Source organism: Melozone crissalis, unplaced genomic scaffold, assembly GCF_028551555.1.
Source record: "Melozone crissalis strain CALT ecotype California unplaced genomic scaffold, PUWL_Pcris_2 ptg000014l_1, whole genome shotgun sequence".
NCBI lineage: Eukaryota > Metazoa > Chordata > Aves > Passeriformes > Passerellidae > Melozone > Melozone crissalis.
In genome coordinates, this window is record NW_026535792.1 from 16550376 (window position 1) to 16564613 (window position 14238).

At 56.8% G+C, this 14238-nt stretch overlaps 1 protein-coding gene across 3 annotated transcripts in view; it reads right to left on the reverse strand.

Annotated features, from left to right (window-relative positions):
• LINGO1 (leucine rich repeat and Ig domain containing 1) overlaps positions 1-14238 on the reverse strand; it is a 155767-nt gene that overhangs the window by 16582 nt on the left and 124947 nt on the right. The window lies entirely within an intron of this gene.

The following is a 14238-nucleotide window of genomic DNA, read 5'->3' on the forward strand; positions in this document are numbered from 1 at the left end:
CGCTCCGCCGGCCGGGTCTGCCGCGGCGGGGCCGGGCCGGGTGCCGCCGGCCCCCGCCTCCCCTCCGGGAGGAGCCGCCGGCGGGTGCGGGGCGGTGCGCGGAGCGGCGAGCGCGGCAGCGGCGGCCGCGGCCGGTCCCTCCTCCCGCCGCCGCCCCCGCTCCGCGCGGGGGGTGCGGGTCCCCGGGGCTGCGGGAGGGGGGAGCGGGGATGGCTCCCCCGCCAGCCGGGGCCGCTCGATGGATGGGGGCCCTCGCAGCCCCCGCCCCGCCGCCGCCGGTGCAGCCTCGCTGCCCGCAGAGGACGGAGCAGCGGAGCTCTGCCCGTCACCGTCGCGTCGGTGCCCAGCCCTCCTCGCGTCCGCCGGGAGACGGAGCCGGGCTACCCTGAGGATTCCGGAGGGTCCGTCCTACAGCAGCTCCCTCAGCACTGCGCTTTGCTCCCTTCACACTGTCCCCCTCCCCGGCACATCAGAGGGACGGGGCTGCGAGCGCTGAGGGGACGCCTCCGAGGACAGGTGTGGGACCTGGCGATCCCAAAGCCCCCTCGGAGGGTTCGGCGCGTGCTGAGCCCATGGCCTTTCATTCAGGACTAATGCACGACTTCCCGAGCACTGCCCACCGCTCCCCCCTTCCATAATGGACACTCTTTATCCAGCAGCGCTGGATTTGCCCAGCGCTGGCTCTCGCAGCCGAGGCTGGTTTCTCCAGCAGTAATGGACACAAACTTTGCCTGTAATGTGCACTTTCCCTTCCTGCTTCCTCTGGGCTGGGCTCTCCTGGGGCGCTTCCTGCCCTGTCCAGCTTCTCCCCAGCTGTCCCTGGCTGCCGGCCAAGGCGGACCCAAGGCAGGGGCACCAGGGCGCTCGGCAGTAGCCCGGGCTGGGGCCACGAGTCTCTTGATTGGGTCCAATGAGCCTTCCCTTGAAGGGCTCTGTGAGCAAGTGAGAGCTTTTGAGCTGGCCCCAGGCCTCTCCTGTGCTCCATGGCAGGCTGGGGGAGGCCATCGCACAGGAGAGGCCATCCCAAGCTCATGTCTCTGCAAGCCCCGGGAAACTCGAGCCCCTCCCGGCACTCGGGCAGAAGCTGCTGCCTCCGCGGAGCCCCGTTCTGGGTAACGCTATCCCCGTTATCCTCCCGCCTGGCACAGAGGAGGAATAAACAAAGGGTGGGCACGGTGAACTCGGCGGCTGAATCACTGCAGCTCCCGCTCGGCTCCCACGGGCACAGCCCCCGGCTCGGCTGGCACGGCGGGCACCGTCAGGTGTGTCCCTGCGGGGGCTCGGGCACAGCATCCCCGTGGCACGGAACACCGTGGGGGACAAGGCGTGTGTGGGTGCACGAGTTCTCCTCCTGCCACCAGGGAAACTCAGCCTGGCCGCTCTCGGCGCTCCTCAGACCTTTACTCGGCGCGGATCGATGCCTCTTATTGTTACGGCTACGGCAGCAATGCCATCGATGTTAATAGCACTTCACAAACACAGACAAAGCCGGCAATCTGAATGCGGCCAGAAAAAAACAAACAGAGGACAAAAGACAGGCTAAGAGCTCTGAATGCCGTTTCTAATGCTTCCGTTCCCCCCGCCCCGTTAAAGCCCCGCTAAAGTGCAGGGCACCGCGTATTCAGAAGTAACACTCGGGAATAATTCCTGGAATTGTTGGTGTGTGAGGGGGGAAATTTCACCTCAGCCCTTGCACAAAGACACGGCAAGTACGCCATGCACGCAGCGCTGGTGGCGTGTGAGAGCGATGCTATGCGCTGCCTGGAAGCAGGGGGCCTTCCAAGACCGTCTTTGCCACCTCGGCTCCGCGGCCATCCCCGCCCTGGGAGCGAGCCGAGCGGCACAGGACGGGCACTGCGTGTGCAGGAGCAGGGATGAGCTCTTGGGCTGAGAGGGCATCCGTGCACACCTCTGCTACAGAGCAGTCCCATGCAAACCCTGCCTTTTGTGTGCCCTCAGCGTGATTCCCTTCCCTGGAAGCGTCCAAAGCTAGCTCGGATGGGCCCTGAGCAGCCTGGGAAGGTGGAAGGTGTCCCTGTTCATGGCAGGAGTTTGAAACGAGAGGATCTTTGAGACCTCTTCCAATGCAAACTATTCTATGGCTGTGATTTTGGATCTGGGTGCAGGGACCAGGGGCAGCAGGGGAGGTGAGGGCAGCACGGGTGGCCCAGGAATGGCAGCAGGGCACAGCCCTGTTTGCTTTGACAGCTACACTGTGCATTTTGGCCAGCAGTGAGGAGACATGAGGGGAAGGATGGAGAGTGCAGGGAGAAAAAAGCATCACCTAAGAGCTGCTCTCTCAGCTGGAGCCCCAAGGCCCCTGCCCACAGTGACAGAGTGTAAGAGCAACCAGTGCAACCAACCTGCCCAAGGAGCAGCACTGCCAATTGGGTTTTTCTCTCTTTAACCCTCAGCCCACCTCACGGGCAACACTTCCTCACCCCAGCAGCCTCAAGGACACTTTGGGCAAAGGCAGATCCTGGCAGCAGTGAACCCTGCTGGCCTCTGCTGGAGGAACTGCATGGGTCCCTGCTGAGAAGCCCCAAAGGCTCCAATGTTCTGCATTTACTGACCCGTCACGATTGCTGAGGTTACTGTAATGTCCCTGAGGTGTTGTAGCACGGGTGACACTGTGCTGGGGACAGCCACAAGCCCACAACCAAGCCTCACTGGAAGTACCACCCCCTCCTGTCCCCACTAACAGCCCATAGCTATGTGCAGCTGACAGCCTTGCAGCTAACACGCCTTTCTTCCCTCTCCCATCACCTTTACCGGCATCCCCCATGTTGTAGAGACCAACTCCAGCTGTTTTGGGTCAGCCCCTCAACTGGGTCAACCTCCTTTTTGCAGCCTGGAGTGACCCCCAGTGCCCCAGCCCTGGAGGTGCCAGTACCCCGTGCTGACCTGTGTGCAGCCCCTGGATGCTGCAGAGCAGCTCGGCTCACACGCCCTCGTTGAACACGTTCCTCTGTAAAACCTGCAGGGAATGGCAGGAACATTTGGGTGTCCATCTGCAGGGGCTTGTCCCTCAGACAGATGCTCCAGCTCTTTGCCACTGCCATCCTGGGATGATAACGGGCTGTGGCAGATGGTTCCCTTCTGCTGGCACGAGGCAGGGGTTTATCCCTGCTCTCAGCTCCCTCCTGGAGAGGCAGCACCTGCACACTGCTGAGGCACCTGGGCAGTGGGAACTGAGCTGCCCCTCGGGGGAGACACCCAGGACCTGCTCCCTCCTTTGGATTCAGTGCACGTGTCCAGGAATGCCGCAAGAGTTGGCAGGAGGGAGGTGGATTTCAATTACTCCCATTATTATTATCATTCCTTTTCTTTCAGATTTTCACACTTTTGTCGTAACAAGCTGAGCTGAGAAAATACATGCAAATGCCAGGGAGAGATAAGATGTACCACACCTTGAAGTACTGCCAGCGCCGGCTCTGGGAGCGCCAGATCGGCTGTCGGCCCCTCCTGCTCCTCCCCCGGCAGCAGGCACGGGGGAGGCAGGCCCTGCTCTGCCCCTGCACATCCGGACAGGAGAGCAGAGCAGAGTCCTCACATGGCCCTGGGCTCACCTGCAACCAGCTCCTTCCTCCTGCCAGTCCTGACCACTCCCTGGAGAAGGCACCATCATCTCCTGGCTGCTCGGGACAGGGAGGAAAGGTCACCGTGATTCTTGTGCGTGCCTTGCACATGGCATGGACACAGAGCTCCCCTGCCCTGCTCAGCACTGCGGGCAGCAGGACCTGCTCCTGAGGAACTCCTGTTCCTAAGGATGGCTGTTCCTGAAGAACCCCTGCTCCTGAGGAACCCTCATTCCTGAGGAACCCTCATTCCTGAGGAACTCCTGTTTCTGAGGAATCCCCATTCCTGAGGAACCCTTGTTCCTGAAGAACCTCTGTTCCTGAGGAACCCCTGTTCCTGAAGAACCCTCATTCCTGAGGAACCCTCATTCCTGAGGAACCCCTGTTCCTGAGCATGGCTGTTCCACCGGGCCCCTGCGGATGCAGTCAGGGAGAAACGTGCTCCCAGATCACGTTCTCCCTTGGAGGTGGTGACATTTCAGGGTGTGTGGGGGGAGTGGGATGAAGAGGCAAGGCAGGATATTCCTGCTCCCCCGTCCCCACGGCCATCTGGATGTGTGCTGGTGCCTCCTCACAGCAGGCTGAGTCAGTCCAGTGGCTTCTCATTATCAGCTGGAGGGAATCCAAATTCCACATTGTATGGCTGCTCCTCAGTGAAACTGAGGATCCTTATCAAGCATTATCATAATGTTTCTCTCTGTACTGCCTTGTACTGCTCCCTGCTCTGGTCAGCTTATTGATTTGGAGCAGAATCACCCCAAAATTCTTTGACCACCAGCCATTCACTTGGGACAGCAGTGGCAGGAGCCACAGAATGTCCCCCTGGACATGGGCTGGGGCTGTGGAGGGGATCCCTCCACTGTCCCCACCACAGCCTCACTTGCTGGAGGCTGCAGGTGCGTGGCTGGACCCATCTCCAGCTCTGTGTCCAACTGAAAGCGAGCTGAGAGGTAGGAGATGCTGTGCTCATGCCTTGCACATCTCAAATCATGACATGACCTCCATGAAGCTCTGGAGAACACGGATAAAGAGGAGAAAAAAGCCTTTCTGTAGCCCCCCTTCAGCAAGTGCTACTGAAACACAGGGTCTGCCCCAGCTCAGCTCATCCACGTCTCTGCCAGGGCATTGTCCCCACCCTGACCCATTGGAATTCTGGGTGTGGAAATTAGGCCTTTCTATGCAATGTTCTGGAATGGAGAGAGGCCACATGTCCTCATGTCAGCCTGAGTCAAGCACTGATAACTTGACTGCTCTGTCAAGCAGCCCAAACACGTGGCATGAAGGGCTGAGGGAAAAGGCTCCATTAAGTTCTTAAGCCCATTGACACATATATAGAAGGTATTAATAATATCAAGCACCTCAGTGCCTATTGTTGCCCACGTTCAGGAGATGAAAGATAATTTCTGGGACAAGGAATTTATGACAGTGACAGCTTTTTAACAGCTTGGTGTAAGAATAGGAGCTGCACAACAGGACAAAGAGCAATGATTAAAGAATTTGGCACAAAGGAGAGAGGGCTTGGAGAGAGCTGTGAGTATGGAGGACAGGAGTCCTGTCAATTGCCCACACTGAAAAAGCAAAGGCTGCGCTGGGCACGGAGGATGGGGAGGTGATGTGGGCACCATTCTGCTGGGGCTGACTCACAAATACTTGGCAACTAAGAGAAGGGGGTCAGCGTGCTTGAAGGGGATGAAATGGGCTCCTCATCTTAATGTTCAAAAGAGGCTTGGCCCCTGCCTGGTGTGGCAGGCTGAGATGGGCAGGGCTCAGCTGGGGCTGCATGGGGAACAGCATGGGGAGCAAAGGGGAGCTGGGCTGTCCTGCTGGGCACAGGCCTGGGAGCAAACACATCAGCCAGGGAAGGGGGGTCTGGCATGGGGCAGGGTAAGGAGGGAGCTCAGCTCCCTGAAGGCCAAGCTGGAGAAGGAGCAGTAGCAGACCCAGCTCCAGGACACTCTCAGGGTGTCTCAGGATATTATTACTAATATCCTCAGTGTTCCTTTGCACACATACGTGCTTCCCTAATGTACACTGCACATGTAAACAGTCTCCCAGTGACATTTGCATGCCCAATTACATCTGCATGTAATTGATTTGCACGCACAGTTGGAGGGTGTTTAAAACACTGGAGCCTGTCTGCACTTTCCCACAGGGACCTCCCTGAATCCACACGGAGGAAAAGCACCTCATGCTGGGGCCAAACCCATCCCAGCCCCACTGTCTGTGTCCCTCCCTGCGGGGTGTGCCCCGTGCCCAGCGGGATGGGCTCACAGCCATGCCCCTTCCTGCATCTCCATCATCTGCAGCGACCCCAAACCCTGCCCCAAACCCAGCCACAGCACTTGCTGTTTGCTCAGCTCCTCTTAGAAGTGACTGGCACCATTCCAAAAAGGATTAAAAGCAGGGAGTGAGAAACATAAAAGCTCATGTAATTACGTGCAAAAAAGCCCGTTAATAATTTATAGAGGGAGAGGGTAAATATCTTCGTGTGTTATTCAAGTGTAGCTCATTGTCCCGTCTGGCTAATACCCAGCGTACACGCATCACAGCCTTTATCCGGGAGGCTGTTTTGCCTTTAATACCTTTCATAAATTATTGAATTTATAAAGAGGAAAGCAGGTGTCATGTCACTCCTATAAACAGCTCGTTAGTTAAAGCTAACGAAGTTGGGGAGCAACGGTTTCCTCCTGGCTTGTCTACCTCCCACCTCGCTGTCTGTGCTGTCACCTGTGATGCCGCACAGACCCTGAGCTGGGGCAGGCCTAAATTTGGCTAAAAAAAAAAATCTGACAGCAGATAGATGGTCTGTGGCAGCCTTATCCTCTGGCTTTCTGAGCCCTGCTTGTGCCCCCGTGGAGGTGTGAGGATGCAGCTATGGAGAGGATCCTTTTTTCCATTCCCAGCTTTCCTGCTGCAGCATCACCACTTCCATGTCACCCATGGTCCTTCTGGGTGCAGCAATGGACCATCAGCTCCTGGGGGTACCTGAGGATGCTCTGAGCACTCCTCCCGGCAGGAGGATACACGAGGGTCAACTCTGAGGGCAGGACAGGGCAGGAGGCAGAGATGTCTATGGCAGGAGGGCTGAGCACAGACCTTTCTCACTCCAAAACCCACGCCTGTCCCATTTCCAGCAGCGGAGGGCCAGGACGAGCAGCCCAAGAGTGGCTCCTGAGCGCAGGGGATGTGTTTTCAGGCTGCCTGGGGGAAGCACAGCATCTCCCTGCGTTCTGCTGAACGAGGCAGGGCGTTAGAAGGCCGCCTCTAAAAACAGCAGAGGTGTGACTGAGTCAGCAGCACGTGTCTGTGCGAGGGAGTCGGTCCAGGCTCAGGAGAAGCAGCGTGCGAGCGTGGCCACGCAGCCCCCGCCGGGCAGCCGGGCCCCCCCGGGCTGTGCCCCCATCCCTGCGCTGCGGGACGGAGCCGCTCGGGGAGCAGCTGCTTCGGAGGCTCTGCTTTTGCTTTCACACCCAGCACAGAGTCACCAAACCCCCACACGCAGCCTCTCCAAATAGAATACATATGCATTAAAGAACAGCCACGGAAAGGGGAGCCATCAGAAGTATTTTAGACAGTTTGGAGCGAGTGCCAAATGGGGATGAATAAGCTGAACGCAAAAGGACCCACGCGGAAAACGCTGCCGGCATCACGACGGGCGCAGCACGGGGACGGGGACGCACGGAGCAGCCCAAGCTGTGAGTGCCAGCACTGAGGCACGTCCCAGCCTCATGATGAATGCTGGCCCCCGAAGAACACCCAGTAGGGCCTTGTGGGCATGAGGAGAGGGAACTCAAACTATTGATAATCAATTAACTCCTTCAATTACAGCAGCCTAATGAGGTAGCACCAAGTCAACCCTAATGAACATCAGTTTGAGGCAGTTCCTCAGGCGGTGGTTTTTGACTCAATCTCTACAAGGTAGGGAACACTGCAAAAGTATCGAGCAATAATGTCACCAAATGAACACACTCTGCTCTCCACGCAGCCCACAGCTCCTGGGGGGCTGTGGTAGCACGGGGTGTCTGTGACCCCTGGGGAGGTCCTGGCTGTGCCCAGCTGGAGCCCGGCAGGGGGACACTGCAGGCAGCACGGAGCTTGTTGTCCCGGCACAGAGCACACGGTTCCTGGGGACGCTGCCGGCCGCGTTAGCTGCTGTGAGATGAAGCGAATGTCACCGGGCCCAGCTCTCCCCTCCAGGCAGAGATTTTTTAGGGTTTTTTGGTGACGACAGCATAAGTGACAAAACAAATGTCACTGCCCGCTGGCCCCAGTGGCTCCCTGGAAACCTGCCGGGTCCCATGCAGGAGAAGGGGGAGTGGAGGAGGGCACAAAGCACCATCCCTAACACGTGCCTGTCACGGGGGCTGTGCCAGCACCCCCTGCACCACGGCCTGCAAGCAGGGCCTGGGGAAGCCCTGACCAGCAGGACACTGGGGTGGGGATGCCCAGGAACGCCGGGATCCCGGAGGTGCCATCCCACCGTGCTGCACCGACCGTGCTGGGGAGGGATTTACATACTAAGGAGCCTTCAGCGCAGTAAAGACAGCCTGACATCTATTTTGGGTCTCAAAGCCAAAGGCTGTATTTCAAATCCACTAATCAGGTGAGAATACAGCAAACCCATGCAGAGCAGAGCAGGGAAGGAGGGGAAGCCTCTGGCTCCTGGCAGCATTCCCCACTCCAAAGCAAGGGCCCCATGGTGATGGTCCCCAGCACCCCATCAGCACCCACCAAACTGGGCTTCCAGGGGAAGGGACCCCTTGTTCTCATGGGGGCTGAACCCCAAACTGCACTGGGTCTGCACAGAGGGGCCCTTTCAGCACCTAAACCTCCATGGGCAGGGACTGCCAGGACCCTCCTTCACCCAAGGCTGTCCAGAGCTGAACTGAGCTGCTGGAGGGGCACTGGTGGTGCAGACCCACTCCCCACAGGCGGAGCAGATGGAGGGCACAGGCTGGCTCCCCGAGCCCAGGTGTGCAGCAGGGGCTGCCTGTGCCTCTGGATGCCACGACAGATGGAGGTGGATGTGGATTGCCTGTCCTGCCTGCTGGGACCACACAGGGGCTTGGCCACAGCCTCCCTTCCCTGCTGACGGGCTTGGGAGCAGGCTGGGGGCACTGTGGATGGCTGCAAGGGCTCAAATGACAGCAGAGGCACAGGTCAGGCAATTCACCCACATGGATGTGTTTGTGAAAGCTTTGGTGTCTGAGCACCATTCCCAGGGCTGCAATGTATGGGTAGACAGCCTTTGTCCAGCTTGGGGAGGGTAAAGGGAGAAGAAGACATTCCTGCACTCTCTGCCATTGCTGGGCAGAGCTGGGCCACACTTGCATGGGAAGAAGGACCCAGGAGACCCAGGATCACTGGAGCTGGCCAGGATGAGCCAAAAGGGAAGTGCAAGGCACAGGATTGGAGGGAGAAGGAGAGACATGAGTAGATACACAGGGAAGTAGCAGCCCTGCATGCCTGGTAGACCCACAGAAAAAACTGAATCTGGGCATCTCCAGTTCCCATGAGCAATTTATCTGACACCAGTGTAACCAGCAACAGCCCCCAGCTCTTCCCAGTGTGACAGCACTGACTGCAGATGCCAACCTTGCTGTGCCCACCAGGATCTCCACAGATCCCCCTGGCCCTGTCAGCCTCTGGATGAGCAGGGGGTGCTCGTCCCTTCCAGTCCTCCCTGCAGTGCCCGTTCCCCCTGCAGTGTGGAGGGGACACAGGATGCTGGCTGTGCCTCATCTGCCCCAGAGCACTTTGTCACCATTCCTAAGGGCCAGAAAAGCTGCTGAGTGTCCTGGGAGTGTGAAACACCGGGTGACAGGGTGCAGCTGCTGCACTGAGGATGCTCACAGAGCTGCTTTAGTGAAACAGCCACGCAGCTCCAGGCACTGGAGATTATTCTCGGCTCTTTTCTTGTTTGGTCGACTTATTCAAAGACTATTAGTGGATTAACTAAAATTCTTACGATGCTGGAGCAGCATCTTAGCAGGAGTTTAGGGAGCTGGAAGGGGCAGTTTTCATGGGCAGCTCTCATGCTACCCTGGAGCAAGTCTGCAGCTGGGAGGGCTTGCCAGAGGAGGCTCAGAGTCCTGGCAGCAGTCGCTCTCTTCTCCAAGCTGGCAGTGCTGTGGAGGAATTGTCTGGAGGGCAGCAGTGCCATGCAAGCCCTGTGGTCCCTCCTGCTCTCTCATGTTTGCCTTGCAGCTTCTGGGCTCCATTTCACAAGAAGAACTCAGTGACACAGGGGACTGAACCCAGGAATGGGGGAAGTCTCTCCACACCTTGCTACATCCTCCTTCCCACAGGTAACTCCCCCACTGGGGCTGCTGCTCTTACAAGCTCTCCTTCCTTGTCCAGAAGGTCCCAGGGCCGTGCCCTGGTATCCCACAGCCCACAGACAAAGGACCTCACAGCATCCCTTGTTTTCCCAGGCTGCCTCAGCGTGTGGCAGAGTCTCCCCCTCCCACCCCCTCCTCATCAACTGGCAAAGCCCCAGCGGTTTCCCCCAGAGAGCGCGCGGTGAGACACAGCATGAAACAACTGCACATAATTAGAGGATTGAATGGGGTATGGGAGCAGAGCAGGGAGCTTGCAACATCCATAAATAGCTCGTCTTGCCGAGCTGCTTAACTCCTTGCTTGTTCTTGCCAAAGTGCAGACCCCAAAGGGATGGTGTCTGTGTGTGAATAGGGGTGGAAAGTTCAGAAGCGTATTTTTAAACCATTCAAGCTGTACTCGAGCTGAGTGATACGTTATTGTCTCTGTGTGTCACTTGAAATGTCTTCTGAATGCAAGAAATAAAAAAAAAATAGCCATCATTTTGCCTCTCTACACTCCCACCCCTCTGCTTCTACCCAAATAATGTCAGGCTAGAGCTGACAGGCAAAAGGAAAGCACCACAGGCTAAGGCTGCTTCACAGCAGCCTGAGAAGCTCCTCTGGCAGGAGGAGCCCTGGCTGGTGGGGCCAGTGGGCAGAGGAACCAGTGGCAGGCACAGGCACCCACAGGCGGCACTGTGCCAGAGCCTGCCAGGACAATGCTGGGGTCCCCAAAGAGTGTCCAGCAAGGACAGCAGGGCTGTGTGCCCAGCAGCAGGGGGTCAGGCTGGACATCAGGGAAACGTTCTTCAGCCAGAGGGTGGCTGGTCACTGGTACGGGCTCCCCAGGGAAGTGGTCACAGCTCCAAGCCTGACAGAGCTCAGGAAGTGTTTGGACAACGCCCTTGGGCATCAGGTGTGGCTCTTGGGGATGCTCCTGTGCAGGGCCAGGAGCTGGACTCAATGATCCTTGTGGGTCCCTCTCAACCCAGCATGTTTTGTGATTCTGTGACTGTGGGCCAACTAGTCCCACATTGTCCCATAAAACCAAGGGACCCACCCCTGCTACCTCACCCAGGGTCAGTGCAGGATGGCATCACCTCAGTTCTGCCCATCCTGAGATCTGAGACCCCTCTGGTGGCTGGCACTGGGTGACAGTGACAATCCTCAGGCAGCCCCAAGCTGTGGTTGGAGACAGAGACCCCAAAGAGCCTGACTAACAGCTGGAGCGGGACAGCGGGATAGATACAGCGGGACAGAGGGAAAACAAACCAGAAACTCATTTGGAAATAATTTTTCTCCTAAATGGGGCAGATATAATTAAGCAGCACGGGCTTTATGAATGATACCAGCTCTGCCTTGAAACACATCATTACCCCTCTCTGTTAGAGCAGTGGTTTTAAATACATATTTCCTCTTCCAGTGCTAGAGGAGAAGGCTCTGGGGCTGGGATGCTGGGATCTTTAGCTAATCACCTCTCATTTCACCTAGTGGCAGGGAAGTGCTGAGCTCTGCCTTTCCTGTGCACACACCTCTGCTCCAAATCACTGCTGGCCACTGTCCCTTCCTCGCCTCTGCCACTGTGGATACCAGAGGGAAGGGATGGTGCTGAACCTGCATCCTCCAGCCCCAGAGGAGCTGTGAGGAGCCTCCCTGTGCCAAACCTGCCTGGGATGCCAGTGCCAGAGGTCACCCAAACCCCTCTACCCAAGCTATGTGAGCCCCTCACCATATTGTTTTCCTTGTTTTACAGAACCTGGGGCTCCAGGGGATGAGATATTTCACTGACTGTTGACCCAAGCCGGTTTCCCCCATCTGGCACCCTCTGCACCCAGCAGGGTCTGGGTGTTCTCCTCAGCTTGGTGCAATTTGGGCCTCTCTGCTCCCAGATGAGTCCCCCAGCCCATGCCATGTCTGCCATGAGTGCTCACTGCAATGGATTAGAGAGACCCAAGCAAGAACGAAGGGCTTTTGTACTAGAAATTGAAAGTTGATGGAGTGTGTCATAGGAAAATGACAACAACCTACTGTACCTCGAAAGACAATTATTTTTCACTCATTGGAAGTGATTGAATTTTTCCATCAGTGACACCACCAACATCAGTGACACCAATGGCTCTCTTATGGATAGGCTCTTTCCCAGCTGCACACCTGAATTTTCGTCCACCTGCCCTCTCCTCCCTTACCTGCTCTGCTTCCTGTGCTTTGGCAGGACATGCTCAGGGCACAGCCACTACAGAGAGCACCCTCAGCTGGGTGTGCTCTCCCTCCCCATCCCTGCAGACCCTTCTTCCCTCAGCTCTGCTCCTCTGGACTAATTCTGAATATTCTGAGATTCTGTGAATATGCCAGGCTGGAAATCACACAATTAAATCATGTTGTTTCACAGTGACCAGCCATGGTAGCAGGACCGGCATTGAAGTACCAGGGCTGTGCTTGGTATCTGATGTAGGTACTGGCAAAAAGGAAGAGCTGGGAGACACTGTGACCTCTCTAGAGATGGGGAAAGGGTCAGGCAGCACCTTGATGTGCTGTGGGGTTGGAGGGTTGGACAGCACCCTGGAGAGCCTGCTCTCCCTGCAGAGCACTGTGTCCTGCTGGCCTGGGGACACCCTGCAGCCACATCTCACTCCAGGGTGAAAGGTACAGCCAAACCCCCTGCTCTGAGTGATTTTGGCCCAGAACCTGGAGTAGCACAAGCCCCAAGGGATAGGTTCCTGTGTGTGCCTGGAGCACAGCTGTGCTTTCCACAGGCTCCTTCCCATTCCCAAGGTGCTTCCCCCACAAGCCAGCCTGGGTTACTCCCTGCTGCTTGATTAAGACCCATGAAGTAATGAAGGAGCCACAGTGCAGCACCAGGCTGCATGCCACTGCACAGGGCTCCTCCCAGCACAGACCAAACCCGAAAGCCTGGGAGCACAGGAGGGTGCCAGCACCCCACACAGTGTTGGGGGGATAGCAGTGACACATCCAGGCTGTGCAGGGTGCCAGTCCCAGCAGGGAGGATCGGGGGGCAGGGGCAGGTCGGGATGGGTGGCGAGGCTGGCACTGGCACTGGCACTGGCACTGGCACTGGCACAGGCAGGATGTCCCCCTGCCCGCTCCGTGGGTGCCACAGGGATGGGGAAGGCGCAGCTCCAGCGGCGCTCAGAGCCCCATCTGCTGTGTGGGCTGGGAGCACATATGTTAGAGACACACACAGCTACGTGTGCCTGATATATATACACACACATACATGGGAGAGACTTTTATAGATACACATTTACATAGACAGTCAACACCAGCAATCACTGCGGGATTGTGGAGGCAGCAGAATCAGCCCCAGATATCAGAACATGCCCATCTTTGTCCTGTGCCTTTGGTCAGGCTGGTGAATGCCACGTGCCAGGGCCCCAGCTGGGCAGGGAGAAAGCAGGGCTGCTCACCTCCCACACCTGCACTCTGCCCCAGGAAGGAGCAAAGATCTTCCCTGGCCATGCACAAATCCTACAGCCCAGCAGGGATGCGGGGGGATACATCTGCCCATACACAGCCTGCATCCATGGACAAGCTGGATGAACTGCTGTATGGCTAATGGAGAGAAAAGGCCTCTCAGGGGCAGGATTAATCTCCTTCTAAGGTGGCTGCCTCAGAAAGGTCAGATGAATTTTGCCTGGACATGCCTTTTTTCTCCCTGCTGACTATAAATGTCATCCAGCCAGTGGGCTCCAAGGCAGGTACCTACAGAGAGGCCACATGCAGACAGGTAACAGGGATTCAAGCCCGTAGCTGCTGCCCTGGATCAACCCTGGTGCTGCCAGATCCACAGGCAGGGCAGGGAGACAAACCCAGCTCGGGATCTGAGACCCTGAGATTTCTCCCAGACACACAGCTCAGCTGGTACAAAGTTCATCTTGGTAAGTGAAACTTTTCCATTCATCGTCTGCCGTAGCCCCAAGCAGCATCACCCAGCTGTAAAGTACCTCAGAGTTGACTCAATGTCACATTTAAGTGCTGGAGGCATCAGAATTCAGGATGCTTCAGAAAGGTTATGTAAACCATTACATCAAATCCTGGGAGAGTTATTAAGGTGAGCGGCAGAGCATAGGAGAATGGGTGATTATCTCCCAGCAGTGCTGTGGAACCACACCAGCCACAGCCAACAGAAGGATCTAACTCATTCTCTTTACAAGCCCACTTTTGTTTCCCCCTAATGTGTCTTTAAAAAAAAAAATCTGTCCACCAAAGAATTCTCTACTCTGGAATATAATTATTTAAGAGAGTCTCCAATGAAGCAGTTAAGGCACTGGGGAGATAAGCTATGAAAAAGGGAAAGTTTGTAACTATTGGACAAGTCTTCT